Source organism: Candoia aspera, chromosome 1 (genome assembly GCF_035149785.1).
Source record: "Candoia aspera isolate rCanAsp1 chromosome 1, rCanAsp1.hap2, whole genome shotgun sequence".
In the NCBI taxonomy this organism is placed as follows: Eukaryota; Metazoa; Chordata; class Lepidosauria; order Squamata; family Boidae; genus Candoia; species Candoia aspera.
Genome location: NC_086153.1, coordinates 235506359 through 235521020, shown reverse-complemented (window position 1 = coordinate 235521020; position 14662 = coordinate 235506359). Strand labels below are relative to the sequence as shown.

The 14662-nt window shown below is 45.1% G+C and overlaps 1 pseudogene; it reads left to right on the top strand.

Moving 5' to 3' along the window:
* The window catches only part of LOC134507029 (NACHT, LRR and PYD domains-containing protein 12-like), a 46003-nt pseudogene extending 31702 nt beyond the window's left edge, over positions 1-14301 (top strand).
* Positions 14302-14662: the final 361 nt, after the last annotated feature.

Sequence of the window (14662 nt, the reverse complement as noted above, 5' to 3'; positions counted from 1 at the left end):
AGTGCCTCTTATGACTTGGTACAGGAAAAAAACGCCCAACCTCATTCTCTGGGACTAAAGACACTGCAGAACGGTACCTCACACTCCCAATCTGCAAAGCTGGTCCAAAATGATTCAGTGGTTGACAGTATCAAAAGCCACTGAGAGATCAAGGATGCACCACCCCCATCCCAGGTCTGCCATAGTCATCGACAAGCATGACCAATGCTGTCTCTGTACTGAACCCCAGCTTGAAACCTGACTGACATGGGTCTAAATAATCTATTTCTTCCAGGATCCTCTGGAGTGGAAGCTGACCCAGCTGCTGCACCACTTTTCTTTAAAAGGAGAGGTGGGAGGCTAGATGAATGGTTGGGTCCAGTAATGGCCTCTTAAAGAGAAGGCACATCACAGCCTCTTTCAAGAGAGAAACAGACTCCACCACATGGGCTGAACCACAGGTCACCTCCCAGGTGGCCAAACTCACAGACTCATTTGACTCTCAGGCCATGGGAGTGGAGATGGTAATCAGGCAGAATAACTACTCTCAGAACTAATTTCAGCTACGAGCATAAAAGACCTCCTGGGGTCTGCTGTTAGGGAGGCTTAACTGTCATGAGTAAGGATGGCGAGCAGGGGGCTCCCATCCAGGCTGTAAAGTGCATGCGTAGTACTGAGGAATTAAGCAGCCATTCAAAGAGACACAGATCAGGCCCGCCTTAGCCTTTGGGGTTTATATGTCTGGGTTTTTCCCACGCTTATTCAGTTTGTTAGGATTCTGTTTATGTAGCAGTAATAAACATTAGAGAACTACTCATCTCAGCGTGTCTCACTGTTAGGACATCAACCTTCTGAAATCTGAGAATGGTACTCTTGATGCATGAAGTTCTTGACACATGATAATAGTGATCTACTTTCATCAGCAGGTAGGTTGCATCAGCTCCATTGCAACTATTGTTTCCTTGAAGGAACATTGACACCCAAGCTCTGTGAGTCAAATCCTTCCTCCTAAATTGCAGTTTTGAGTGTGAGGAGGAGGCGGCGGCTCAGGGCTGCACCAGGAGATGAACAATCCTGTGACTGGGTGTTGTGTCCATGGTTTCAAGGCATCTAATTGAAAGAGGCTGACTAAAGCTTTCCGGTGTCAGTGAAGACTTATCAAAATAGTCAAGCAGTTTTCACTGATGACTTTGAGCATCACTAAATGTGTTGCATTCCTTGATGAATAGTTTGCAGTTCCTCCTGACCCTTTTTATCTATGACCAGCATAACAAAGTAGTCTTCTTTTTATTATTTCTTTCCTGAAATCTAGAATTTATTTTCAGAACAACTTCACATAAGCATATCTTAGCATGTTTATATATGTACAGGTAGGTCTTGATTAGTATGGTTAATGAATCCTACATAATGGTTGCATTAATCAAATTCACACTGTTCAAAGTGATATTTTGATGGAAAATATGGTAATTGTTTCCAGCTTGATGGAAACAGGCAATGAAAGGTTTTAAACATAAATGTTCATATGTGTATGAATGAAATATTACAGTAAAGGATAAAAAGAATACACTTATAAATTAAATGTATTGTTAACAAAGTCACAGCATTAATCTTGTACTGTTTTCCTCTGATGGAATCTTCCTTTTCTCCACTTTGCACACACAAAGATTAGCAGCATCTAAAACCACAATCACAACTGTACATGCACTAGCCTCAACTGTGCATGTGCTAACCTCAATTGTATACGTACTACCCTTGCATTAACTGAATTTGGGGTCACGTTAAATGCAACCTGGCATCAATGTACAATTTGCACTAAATTGAATATTGCATTATCCAACATGCACCAACACTTGTAAGCTGCCCAGAGTGCTGTATGATACTGAGGGAGGCGAGAAAGCGCATCAGCCAAAAAGTTCTTTTTCCCCAGAAGGAAATTAAGGGTAAAATTGAAACAGTTAAAAAACTGAGCCCAGCGAATTTATTTTCCATTCAATTTTCGGGGAGTTTGCAAGGCTTGGAGGTTTTTATGGTCAGTCCAAACCTCAAAAGGAGAAGGGGCACCTTCCAAGCGATGCCTCCAGTGTGTAAGAGCAGTTTTGATAGCAAAAGCCTCTTTCTCCCAAATGGGCCAATTACGCTCAGAGTCAGAAAACTTGCGGGAAAGATAAGCACAGGGATGAGGAAAACCTGTGTCATCCTTTTGCAGGAGCACAGCTCCAAGAGCCGAATCAGAAGCATCAGCTTGCACAATGAAAGGCTGAGCTGGGTCAGGGTGAGCGAGAATAGGTTCACGGGTGAAAAGAAGTTTCAAATTGTCAAAAGGTGCCTGACAGGCAGAAGTCCATGTAAGTTTTGCTCCGGGGGAAGAAACTTTGTGGGTTTCCCCCCTCCCCCTGGTTTTTAATAAGTCAGTGAGAGGTAGAGCAATTTGAACAAATTGGGGTATAAAATTTCGATAGTAGTTGGCGAAACTGAGAAAACTTTGAAGTTGGTGGCGGGTTCGTGGGGGTTCTCAACCCATAATGTCCTGGACCATTGCAGGATCCATTTCAACAACTTTCGAGGATATACGGTAGCCCAAATAGTCCAGTTGTGATTTATGGAACTCACATTTAGAAAGTTTAGCATAAAGTTTAGCATTCCTCAGTTTGGACAAAACCTTTTCCACAAGTTTCACATGATCCCTGAGATTGTCAGAATAAATCAAAATGCCGTCCAGGTAATCCAGGACTCCCTTGTACAAATGGTCAGGAAGGACTTCACTGATATACTGCATAAAGATACCAGGAGCCCCTACCAACCCAAAGGGGAGAACTTTATATTGATAGGAACCAAGAGGGCAGTTAAACGCTGTTTTCTATTCATCCCCTTCCCGAATGTGAATTCGGAAATAGGCTTCCCTGAGGTCAAGTTTGGTAAACACTTTCCCTTTGGAGAGGTGCGAAAGCATGTCCTTCATTAGGGGGAGGGGGTATTGATTTGTAATTGACATGGCATTTATTCCTCGGTAGTCTGTACAAAGTCTTATTGAGCCATCTTTTTTCACCCAGAAAAGTACAGGAGCAGCCAAAGGTGAATTGGCAGGCTCAATGAACCCACGCTCTCAGTTTTTGTGAATGAATTCCCTTAGGATGTTTTTTTCAGTCTCTGACATGGCATACATTTTGGGCTTTGGTAGTTTAGCCTTTGGGTCTATTTCAATGGCACAGTCAGTTTTTCTATGCGGAGGCAAGAGATCGCACTCTTTCTCATCGAAGACATCAGTAAAGTCTGCATATTCAGATGGAATGCCAGATTGTGGCAAGACTTCAGGTGAAAGGGAGCGGTTAAGAAGGGTTCCAGCTACCTCCCCCCCCCCCCCCGGTTGGAGTACAGAAAAAAATGTACCAACTGCATTGTTAAACAATAAAGCACCTGAGTCCCAATCAATCTGTGGCTTTCTGCTTTTAAGCTGCGGGAGCCCCAGTATGATGGAGTAGTTGGCAATAGGGGCTACAATGAACTGCAAGGTTTCCTTATGCCCCCCAGCTGCATGGCTAATGTCTTAGTCCTGAATTCCACGGGACCCCCGTGGGCAACAGACCCATCCATTTGTGTGAAAATAATAGGATTTTTTAGTCTCTTGGTTCTTAGACTCAGAGTGTCAAGGAGGGCAGGGTGTATTAAACATTTGGTGCACCCTGAGTCTACCATTGCAGTCAAAATGGCTTTGTGTCTGGTTCGTAAGTTTTTAAACTCTACTTTCACCCTTAAGGTGGGACAATCATCACTCACCAAAGGGTCTTCTTTGTCATCAATGTTGGAAGTGGGTACTCTGCGCCCTGGAGTCGCCACCTGCTCGCAGGCGTGATTTAGAACAGGTGAAACTCGTTTCCCGCCGGCTCCAATACTTCTTGGTCGGAGTCTTCTCCAGAGTCGGGTTGAGGTTCCCATTCGGGGTCTTTTCGATCCAGGGCACTTGCAGCTGCTGCCTTGCGTCTGGTTGGTGGGGCTTTAGTTGATTTAGTTGCTCCTTTTATGGCTTCCGGGCATTCTGCTGCTGTGTGTGTATCCTTCCCACACTTGAAACAGGCGCCTTTCTTTCTGGTCTTGTCTTTCCGATCCTCCCTCTTGTGGAAAGGTCTTTGCTGGGGAAAAGGAAATTGACTTGGCGCTACTGTATTTTTTCCCATTGCTTGAGCCCGAAGCTGCCTGCAGAACTGGTACTGGGTGTTCTCAACCTCACCTGCAAGGCAGATCCAATCTTTCAAACTGGGGGGGTCTCCTCGGCAGAGCACTCATCTAAGGATTTCTGGCTGCAAGCCCCCTTTAAAGTAGTCTATCTAGTGGTTTCAGACCAGTCCATAACTTTTCCAGCAAGGGCTTTGAACTCCATGGCATACTCTGCCATGGTCTGACCCCCTTGCCTAAGCTGTTGGATTCTGGTTTTTGCTCTCATCTTATCCAGTCCTTGAATCGGTCCCTCAGGGCTTTCATGAACTGCCGCAGGTTACCCAGTTCTGGGGCACTCGCATCGTGCAACTGCACAAACCACTCAGCAGCTGGCCCTCTGAGCCTGGCACCCACTTGGCTAACTTTCTCGTACTCCGTGGGGAACGATGAGCCATACTCTCTCATGTATATGGAAACGGTGGTCAGGAAAGATGCCAACTGCCCTGGGTCGCCATCAAACCTGACTTGGATGTCCTTTGGGGCTGTGCCCTGGGTTGTCCCACCAGCTAGCGCTCTTCCTCCATCTCGGCTTTCTGGGTGGCGTCCGTTCCGCCTGCGTCTCACGGGAGATTCAAAATCTCTGGCTGGGGTTAGGGTATGTCGTCTCCTTCATCCGATTAGTGACTCTTCTCTCAACAGCTGGGTTGAGATTTCTGCCAACGGGTATGCCATGGTCTCCAGAGTTCTCGATACCTGCTGTAAGGCCACTTCCATGGCAGACATTCTAGCTTCCAGATTGCGGATGTCTCGGGGAGTTCCATTAGGATCTGGAATGGTTCCATGCGACCTCGGGCTTCGTACTGTTATTTGCGCATCCACAGGTGGGGGAGGTCTTGCCTCGACTCCCCTGGCACCCACCTGGGTAGGTGGCACCTGTGGTTCTTCAGTAATAGCACTCGGCCTCCGGGGTCCTGTCACAAAATTTAAGGAGTGGAGGGCACTTTCCAACTCCGTCTGGTTGAGCCGGATTTCCACCTCGCACTCGCTGTCTCCGCTCCCCGAACTCTCCTCCGTCTCACTTTTCTCTTCTGCCACTTTAGCATACAGCACGGTTCTCTCCGAGGATGGCAGAGGCGATGGCTGCTTCGCCCGGGACTTCCCGTGCTTAGGCATGGCTTGTTAACTCTCAGCTGATTGCTATCTCAGGAAGAGTTCCCGACTTATGTATTTGCAGCTTAATGGCAGCACCTGCTCATTCAGACATTCACACACACAGTCAGGAAACTGGAGTTCTCTGAACTGGTTTATTGAAGTGTAATGAACGGTACAGAAGGCAAGCTGCGAATAAAGACTTCCCGCCAAAAACCTACTTTAAACTCTAGCTAGTTCCCTTTCCCACGAAATGTGTCACTCGCCCTCCCAACCAGAAGGCATTTCTGTCGTATCTCAACCTCCTGTCCTTGATGCGCTTATAGCCAAAACAACCCCTTACATTCCACTTTCACGTCCCCCCCTCCCACCTCCTTCCCATCCTGCAACCTGTGAGAATGACACAGTGGGAGATGTCCTGATAAGGGTTCCTGTGAAACCTTTGATCAGGGAATCTGATGCACTTGCTGAGATGGGCAGCTATAGAAACCAAATCAATCAATCAATCAATCAATCAATCATTGTGACCTGCCTGCACAAATACACACTTGTCTCTAGCATGTGTACACCCTCCTATGTTGCTAATTACTAGACTTACTCCTACAGTAGAAGCAAAACCTGAGTCCAGTTTCCAAAACACATGAGTGAGAGGGTATTCCCCATTGCTTTGTCCTCCCTTCTGACCATGAGTCTGCAGAGAGGAGGTATTTTTAACTGCTGGAATTAAAATTTAGCAAAGCTACCAACATTCCTTTATTCTACTGTTTCCTCCATTTACAAGACTTAAATAATCTGCATTCCAATTTTAGACGCTTCATCCCATCCTCCCTTCCCTTCTCAGGGATATCATTAAATTTATCAGTTACAGGGTGTATCAAAAGTCAAGCCCCTTAGGCCAATCAGAAAATGTTTTATTAATTAAAAGCCAGTTTGGTCTAGTGGTTAAGGCAATGGGCTAGAAACCAGGAGACTGTGAGTTCTAGTCCTGCCTGAGGCATGAAAGCCGGCCGGGTGACCTTGGGCCAGTCACTCTCTCTCAGCCCAACTCCACTCACAGGGTTGTTGTTGTGGAGAAAAGAGGAGGGAGTATTAGGTATGTTTGCCACCTTGTGTCATAAGGCCCCCTCCAGGACCATCCTGACAATTGGCAGCCACCAGGCCACCTCAGCCAGGCACCGACAGGAAGACGCAGATCAGCCCATAGATAGAAATCACAACAGGAGGAGGCTGAGGTGCGAAACGCGGCAGACAGGCTTTGTGGATTCACAGGCAGGCAGGCAGGCACGGCGATTCAGCACCCTGGACAGAAGAAAGCGAGAGGCCGCGCTGGGAGAGTGCAAGATGGAGGAATGAACCAGGATGCCAGAGGCTCCTGGACAGGCGGGGAGAAAGGTACTTATCCTGTTACTCATGTGTCACTAAGTTACTCGAATCTTTAACCTGCTTTGGATGCTGACCCAATAAAGACTCTTTCATACACAAGTTGTGTCAAGAGTGCTGCTTCACTGGGTTCAGGCTGGGACCATTACAGAAAGATTCGAGTCCCTAGCAGCAACTTCACCCAAGGCCCCCCCGCCTGTGGAGAATCGCCAATGGAGCGACTGAGACCTGATGAAGCCTTCCCAGCACCTGGGAGCGGCACCGGGGAAGACCTTCAGACCCCATCAAGTTCAATCGGGGGTAGAGGGAGGACAACCAGAGGAGCAAGGAAGCCAAATGGAGACTCCGACAAACTTCAGGACCACACCACCTTCCTGGACAGCAACCAACTACACCCCCACTTGGTGTAATGATTGCCGACCCCAAACACTCAGACTCACAAGAGGTTGCTAAATGAGATCTGATTTATTTAGGAAACCAAGGCAAGTACAGAGAAAGCTGAGAATGACAGAAAGCGCGCCAAATACAAACTAAAAACCCTCAGCTGCAAACATAACCCCACCCCCCTACCAACAGAGTCATCACCCCCAATCCCAGGTGCTTGTAACCGTCTTCCATCCAGCCTGGGAAAACAACCTTGAATACATGAGATAACCCAAATACATTCCAAGCCCGCAGCCAACAGATAAGCACTACCCAAACAGGAACCATCCTCCCTCCAGAGATCAAACACGTATCAGGCTAATGACATGCGAAACGTTACGATGTACCAGGCACATTGAAACGGTGAACATGACACTTGGGCTCTGAACATCGGAGAAGGAGAGTTGATGAGGATGCTTGCTAGTGAAAGCAGCAGTGAGTCCAGATGACAACGGGGCGAGATGCAGAGCACTGGCGTGACTGGGTGGAATAATGCTTGGGCCAGTTGCTAGAAGGCTTCGAACAGCTCTGGCAAGAGATGAGTGTGAGAGTGGCCAGTGGAACCTTGGCAGGGAGCTGGCCAGAGGTGAGAGAGAGAGAGAGAGAGAGACAGCAATCCCAAGGCAAACAGGAGGCACAGAACAGACAGGAGGGAGGATGGGGTCCCCCTCTGCGACCCAACTCCTGCCAGAGTGGCAACCCAGACACAGAGAGTGGAGGAGCCAGTGGGAGTCTGAGACCAGGAAGTGAAATTTGTGGGAGACCCCAAGGAGTTGGCTTGTTTCCTGACCCATGTGGAGGGCTTTATGAGGGAGTGAGGGGGCTTCTTCCTGTCAGGAGAATCCAAAGTGAGTTACATGTTGGCCTACCTCACAGGGGAGGTGGCGGTCTGGCTGAATTGCATGATGCTGATGTGCCAGAGCTCGGGGACTTTGATGGCTTCATGAGTGTCCTGAGGGATTGATTGGAGAGCCCCTATCCAAGCTAATAGCATGAACCAGCCTACAGAACATTAAGCAAGGGAACCGATCAGTGTCAGATTACTCCCTGGAATTCAAGAGGCTGGCTGGCAAAATGATGGATTGGCCAGAGTCACTGAAAGTCAAGTATTTCCAGGGGGGGGCTACAAGGGGAAATCCTGGAATGGTCCCTGGTGAGAGGAAACCCGAGAACCCTGAGAGTGGATTTGCTTGGCTGGGGAGGTGGAAGACATGCGGGCTAGAGTCAAGAAGCAGCTGCAAGGAGAAACGAGGAAGCGAGCAACCGCACTGGTAGCTATACCAGGGAAAGGGGGAACCCGGCAATCATGAGAGGAGGAAAGGGAACACTGGGCATGCAAGAGGCTTTGCATTAAGGGAGGGGCACCGCATTGCCACCTGCCCCCAGCTTGCCTCCCTAGCTGGGACCCTGATGGAAAGAAGTGGTCCCAAGACCCCGATTGCCAAGGGGAGGAGAAAGGTACTTATCCTGTTACTCATGTGTCACTAAGTTACTTGAATCTTCAACGTGTTTTGGATGCTGATCCAATAAAGACTCTTTCATGCACGAGTTGTGTCAAGAGTTCTTCTTTGTTGGGTTCAGGCTGGGACCATGGCACCTTGAGTTATTCATAAAAATAATAAAGGTGGGATATTTAACGTGTGAAACGTGGCAGACAGGCTTTGTAGATTCACAGACAGGCAGGCAGGGCGATTCAGCACCCTGGACAGATGAAAGCAAAAGGCTGCACTGTCAGTGGATTCTCACAGGAGAGGGCAAAATGGAGGAATGAACCAGGATGCCAGAGGTTCCTGGACAGGGTTGGGGGGTGGGGTGGGAGAAAGGTACTTATCCTGTTACTCATGTGTCACTGAGTTACTTGAATCTTTAACGTGTTTTGGATGCTGATCGGATAAAGACTCTTCCATACACGAGTTGTGTCAAGAGTTCTTCTTTGTTGGGTTCAGGCTGGGACCATGGCACCTTGAGTTATTCATAAAAATAATAAAGGTGGGATATAAAATAAAATTTAAAAATAATTACTTTTTTGCAAGTGTTGAAAGGTCAAATGAGGAACTGTTCAGAAAAAAATGGCAAACAATCCAAACATTTAATGTAATTGATTAGATTCTGCTGTCTTTTGCATGAATATGGATTATATCCTTGCCTCTCATATATTTTAAAAAATGTATGCATAGGTTCATAAAGTGTACAGTAATTCTAAGAGGAAACTTCCCATCAGCACTTGTGGTAATGGTAGGTGATTTTAATGCCACGTTAGGGCCTTTTCCTTAAATTCCAGTAGCACCCACTGACAAAGAAAGGTACTCTTCTCTCCCTTGTTGAATGCCAACTGAAAGGATCCCAGTTAGGTTCAAGTCTCAAGGTACCTCAGCAGTTTCTTAGAAAAATCACAACTCCTAGGAGTACCTGCAACTGACAGGTATGCTTTTTGGAGACAAGTCTAGAAGAGCCAGAGTAGGTAGCCAGGGGCACAGGTCTACACTACACAAAGTGGGATGAGGGGTTGGGGTGGTGACAAAGTGACTGGATGAGAAGAGGACCAAGAGGATGGAGACAGAATGGAGGAGAGGAGGGGAGATCTAAAAAGTAAAGAACCAGACTTAGATTTGAGAACCCATATCCCAGGTACTGCTTTAGAACATTTCCAGCGTTTTCAGAACCTAATGGCCAATGGCTTCCCAAGGAGAGTCCTATGGAGTGACGTTTGCCAACAGCTTTATTTTAGCGAAATTGACTTATGTTCTCCAAGAATCAATGGGGCCAAAATCACTGGAAAGAGAATTAGGTTTAAGCAGAAATGAAAAGGAGAACACCAAGCACTAGCATCTACAGAAGCCAAGCCCATCTCTAAACATCAGGCAACGTTCTTCATACATCTTTGGACTGCCAGAAGAGGTCCAAGAAAGATGAACTAGACCGTCAAGGATGTCAACTTTGTAAGAGTCCCTGGCAGGTTGTCTTGTTGCTTCTTGGTAACACCTGAAGAAGACAACTTGCCAAACTTCCCAGGAAAAACCTGAGTGGTTCGTTCCAGCTTCATCCCGTTCAGTTAAATTGTCACCACACATATTTCTGTATTCATTTTAATTTTTTTCTGATGGAAATAAGGAGGAACATTGAGACACTTGACTGAATTTGAAAATGTTACAACCTAATACTGAACATTTGTTAGCAGTTTATAATTTATTAGTTAAATATGATTTAGAAGCAGAACAAGACCATGATTTTAAGATTAAATAGAGGAATCGTGATGGAGATAGAACAGTGGGAATGTCAGTGGTGAAAGAATATTAAATTTACCTTGAAGATTATATTTAGAGTGAATTGTTGTAAGATGTTTTACTGCTAGTACATTAGCCCAGCCATGATTGTGAAAACGAATTACTCCATTTCTGTGAAATGCTGGAAATGTAATGAAATGATTTCATCCTTCCATATGTGGTGGCTACAGTATGTTGCAAAGCTCAGCAATACTGGAAAATCATTCATTATAGAATGGAACGAATTTTGAAAGTCATCATTCCATTTTATCCTGACATATTTTTATTAAACATTACTAAACCATACATTTCTTCAAAACATACTGAACTGGAATTATGTTAAAAGCTACAGGGATTTTATATGCTCTTTATTGGAAAAGATGTTTGATCTCCTCTATTGAAGAATGGCTAACCAAATTGTGGGTGTATACTTCGATGTCTAGATTAGCTTAAAGGGGATTGGATTTAGAAGTCAATTTCATTTGGAAACCATTTTAGATTTGAACTGCACACATGAAATGGTGCCCCATCCAACTTTTGGGTTTCAGAGCCTATTTCTCATTTTGACATATAATCGACATTGATTTACAAGATTATTTTAAAATATTATCAATAGCTTTTCCCTTTCCATCTTGTTAACTCCAGTTTGTGTTAACTGAGTATCTTTACAGTTCAACAGAGACATGTTTTTTGACTAGAGGTTGGGTATGAAAGGTCTTGGCCATATGATTTTTAGATTTGTTGGTTATCTGCCCATACTTATTGCTTTTATGGGAGGTTTTTAAAATTATTATCTGTACCATCTATTTTTATATATGATACTTTTGTGAGTATTCTTTTTCCTTCCATTAATCTTTGAAAATTACAATAACTAGCTTGTAAAAATAAAGAAAATAAAATGCAAAGCAAACCCAAAGACATCATTCTAACTCTTCTGAATATTTTGGCAGTCTTTGGGGCTCGTCCTTCACAGAGTCCAGCAGCAGGCACCTAGCTAAAGTCTACAGGAAAAACCAGAGGTTGAGCAACTTAGATTTGTCTCTTGAGAACACAGGTGACAGAGCAGTGGAACTGCTGTGTGAGGGGCTCCAACATCCAGACTGTGAAGTAGAGAGACTAACATGAGTGACCAGTGTTTCCTTTTCAGTTCGATGTGTGGTGCTTTCTCTGGAGTGTTTCTCTTCTGGAAATATATCCATGGAGAGGGAGTTCCACTTCCTGTAATGATTGCCTATTCCAATAAAAGGAGTCTCATCAGTAGTTACTAGAGAAAACTAAATTATTGAATGAATAGTATGCAAAGTACGAAGAAAGCTGAGAATGAGCAAAAGCGCGCCAAATGCAAACTTAAAAAGCCTTGCTCCCGTTGCGAACCCTCCCCTCAGGCTAGGATAGCAACCACCCCCCCAGATGCTAGCAACCGTTAGAATCGGCCTGAGAAAGTAACCTTGAACAGCAGAGATAACCCAAACATACATTCCAGAAGATCACAAGTCAGCACAAAGGAAATTTGCCAGCGTGGCCAGGCAGGCACCCAACTGCAGATATGACATGTGAAACGTTACGAGGAACCATAAACATCGGAACGGGAACATGACATTCCATTATATAATCATATTCTCTGTGGGTTCTGGAGAGTGCAGAGCTCATGTTTCTTTTCCAATTTGTTATTCAAATTACTCTGCCTATTCCCTGCAGCCTTTATGAAGCGTCCTTTAATGAGTCCTGCAGCAGGCATCTTGCAGAAGTGCTCAGGAAAAGCCAGAGATTGAAGGCGTTTGCGTTGTCCCTCCAGAACGCAGATGACAAAACTGTGGCACTGCTGTGTGAGGGGCTGAAACATCCAGAATGTAAAATAGAGATGCTACAGTAAGTAACTAGATTTTTTTCTTTTCCGTTTGGTGTGTGGTGCTTTCTCTTGAGTGTTTCTCTTCTGGAAATATATCCATGGAGAGGGAGTTCCACTTCCATTATATAATCATATTCTCTGTGGGTTCTGGAGAGTGCAGAGCTCATGTTTCTTTTCCAATTTGTTATTCAAATTACTCTGCCTATTCCCTGCAGGCTTTATGAAGTCTCCTTTAATGAGTCCTGCAGCAGGCATCTTGCAGAAGTGCTCAGGAAAAGCCGGAGACTGAAGGAGTTTACATTGGCCCTCCAGAACGCAGATGACAAAACTGTGGCACTGCTGTGTGAGGGGCTCAAACATCCAGAATGTAAAATAGAGAGGCTAGAGTAAGTAACTAGTTTTTTAGTTTTCAGTTTGATGCGCACAACCATCCCTTCATTGTCTGTCTTCTGAAATTATATGCAGGGAGAGGCAGTTCAGTTGCCATACGTAACCATATTCACTTCAGTTCCATGCATATAGTCCACACTTGTTTTTCAATAACTACTTGTCATATTTGGACTCTTTTCTACAGGCTTTCTGGAGGATTCCTGCCCGAATCCTCCAGCAGCCATCTTGCAGAAGTACTCTGGAAAAACCAGAGACTGAGACATTTAAGTTTGTCCCTCAGCAACCGAGATGACAGAGCAGCAGAAAAGCTGTGTGAGGGGCTGCAACATCCCAAATGTATAGTAGAGAGACTAACATGAGTGACCAGTGTTTCCTATTCAGTTTGATGTGTGGTGCTTTCTCTTGAGTGTTTCTCTTCTGGAAATATATCCATGGAGAGGGAGTTCCACTTCCATAATATGATCATATTCTCTGTGGGTTCTGGAAGAGTGCAGAGCTCATGTTACTTTTCCAATTTGTTATTCAAATTACTCTGACTATTCCCTGCAGGCTTTCTCAAGGGTGCTTTAATGAGTCCTGCAGCAGGCATCTTGCAGAAGTGCTCAGGAAAAGCCAGAGACTGAAGGAGTTTGTGTTGTCCCTCCAGAACGCAGATGACAAAACTGTGGCACTGCTGTGTGAGGGGCTCAAACATCCAGAATGTAAAATAGAGATGCTAGAGTAAGTAACTAGTCTTTTCCTTTTCACTTTGATGTGTGGTGCTTTCTCTTGAGTGTTTCTCTTCAGGAAATATATCCATGGAGAGGGAGTTCCACTTCCATTTTCTAATCATATTGTCTCTCAGTTCTGGAGAGTGCAGAGCTCATGTTTCTTTTCCAATTTGTTATTCAAACTTCTCTGACTATTCCCTGCAGGCTTTCTGAAGGGACCATTAATGAGTCCTGCAGCAGGCAACTTGCAGAACTGCTTAGGAAAAGCCAGAGACTGAAGGAGTTTGCGTTGTCCCTCCAGAAGGCAGACGACAAAACTGTGGCACTGCTGTGTGAGGGCCTCAAACATCCAGAATGTAAAATAGAGATGCTAGAGTAAGTAACTAGTTTTTTTCCTTTTCAGTTTGATGTGTGGTGCTTTGTCTTGAGTGTTTCTCTTCTGGAAATATATCCATGGAGAGGGAGTTCCACTTCCATTATATAATCATATTCTCTGTGGGTTCTCGAGAGTGCAGAGCTCATGTTTCTTTTTCAATTTGTTATTCAAATTACTCTGACTATTCCCTGCAGGCTTTCTGAAGGAACCTTTAATGAGTCCTGCAGCAGGCATCTTGCAGAAGTGCTCAGGAAAAGCCGGAGACTGAAGGAGTTTACATTGGCCCTCCAGAACGCAGATGACAAAACTGTGGCCCTGCTGTGTGAGGGGCTCAAACATCCAGAATGTAAAATAGAGAGGCTAGAGTAAGTAACTAGTTTTTTAGTTTTCAGTTTGATGCGCACAACCATCCCTTCATTGTCTATCTTTTGAAATTATATGCAGGGAGAGGCAGTTCAGTTGCCATACGTAACCATATTCTCTTCAGTTCCGACACGGATATAGTCCATGCTTGTTTTTCAATAACTACTTGTCATATTTGGACTCTTTTCTACAGGCTTTTCGGAGGATTCCTGCCCGAATCCTCCAGCAGACAACTTGCAGAAGTACTCTGGAAAAACCAGAGACTGAGACATTTAAGTTTGTCCCTCAGCAACCGAGATGACAGAGCAGCAGAAAAGCTGTGTGAGGGGCTGCAACATCCAGAATGTAAAGTAGAGAGACTAACATGAGTGTTCTGTGTTTCCTTTTCAGTTTGATGTCTGTTGCTTTCTGTTGAGTGTTCTATTCTGGAAATATATCCATGGAGAGGGAGTTCCACTTCCTTAATATGATCATATTCTCTGTGGGTTCTGGCAGAGTGCAGAGCTCATGTTACTTTTCCAATTTGTTACTCAAATTACTCTGACTATTCCCTGCAGGCTTTCTGAAGGGACCTTTAATGAGTCCTGCAGCAGGCATCTTGCAGAAGTGCTCAGGAAAAGCCAGAGAC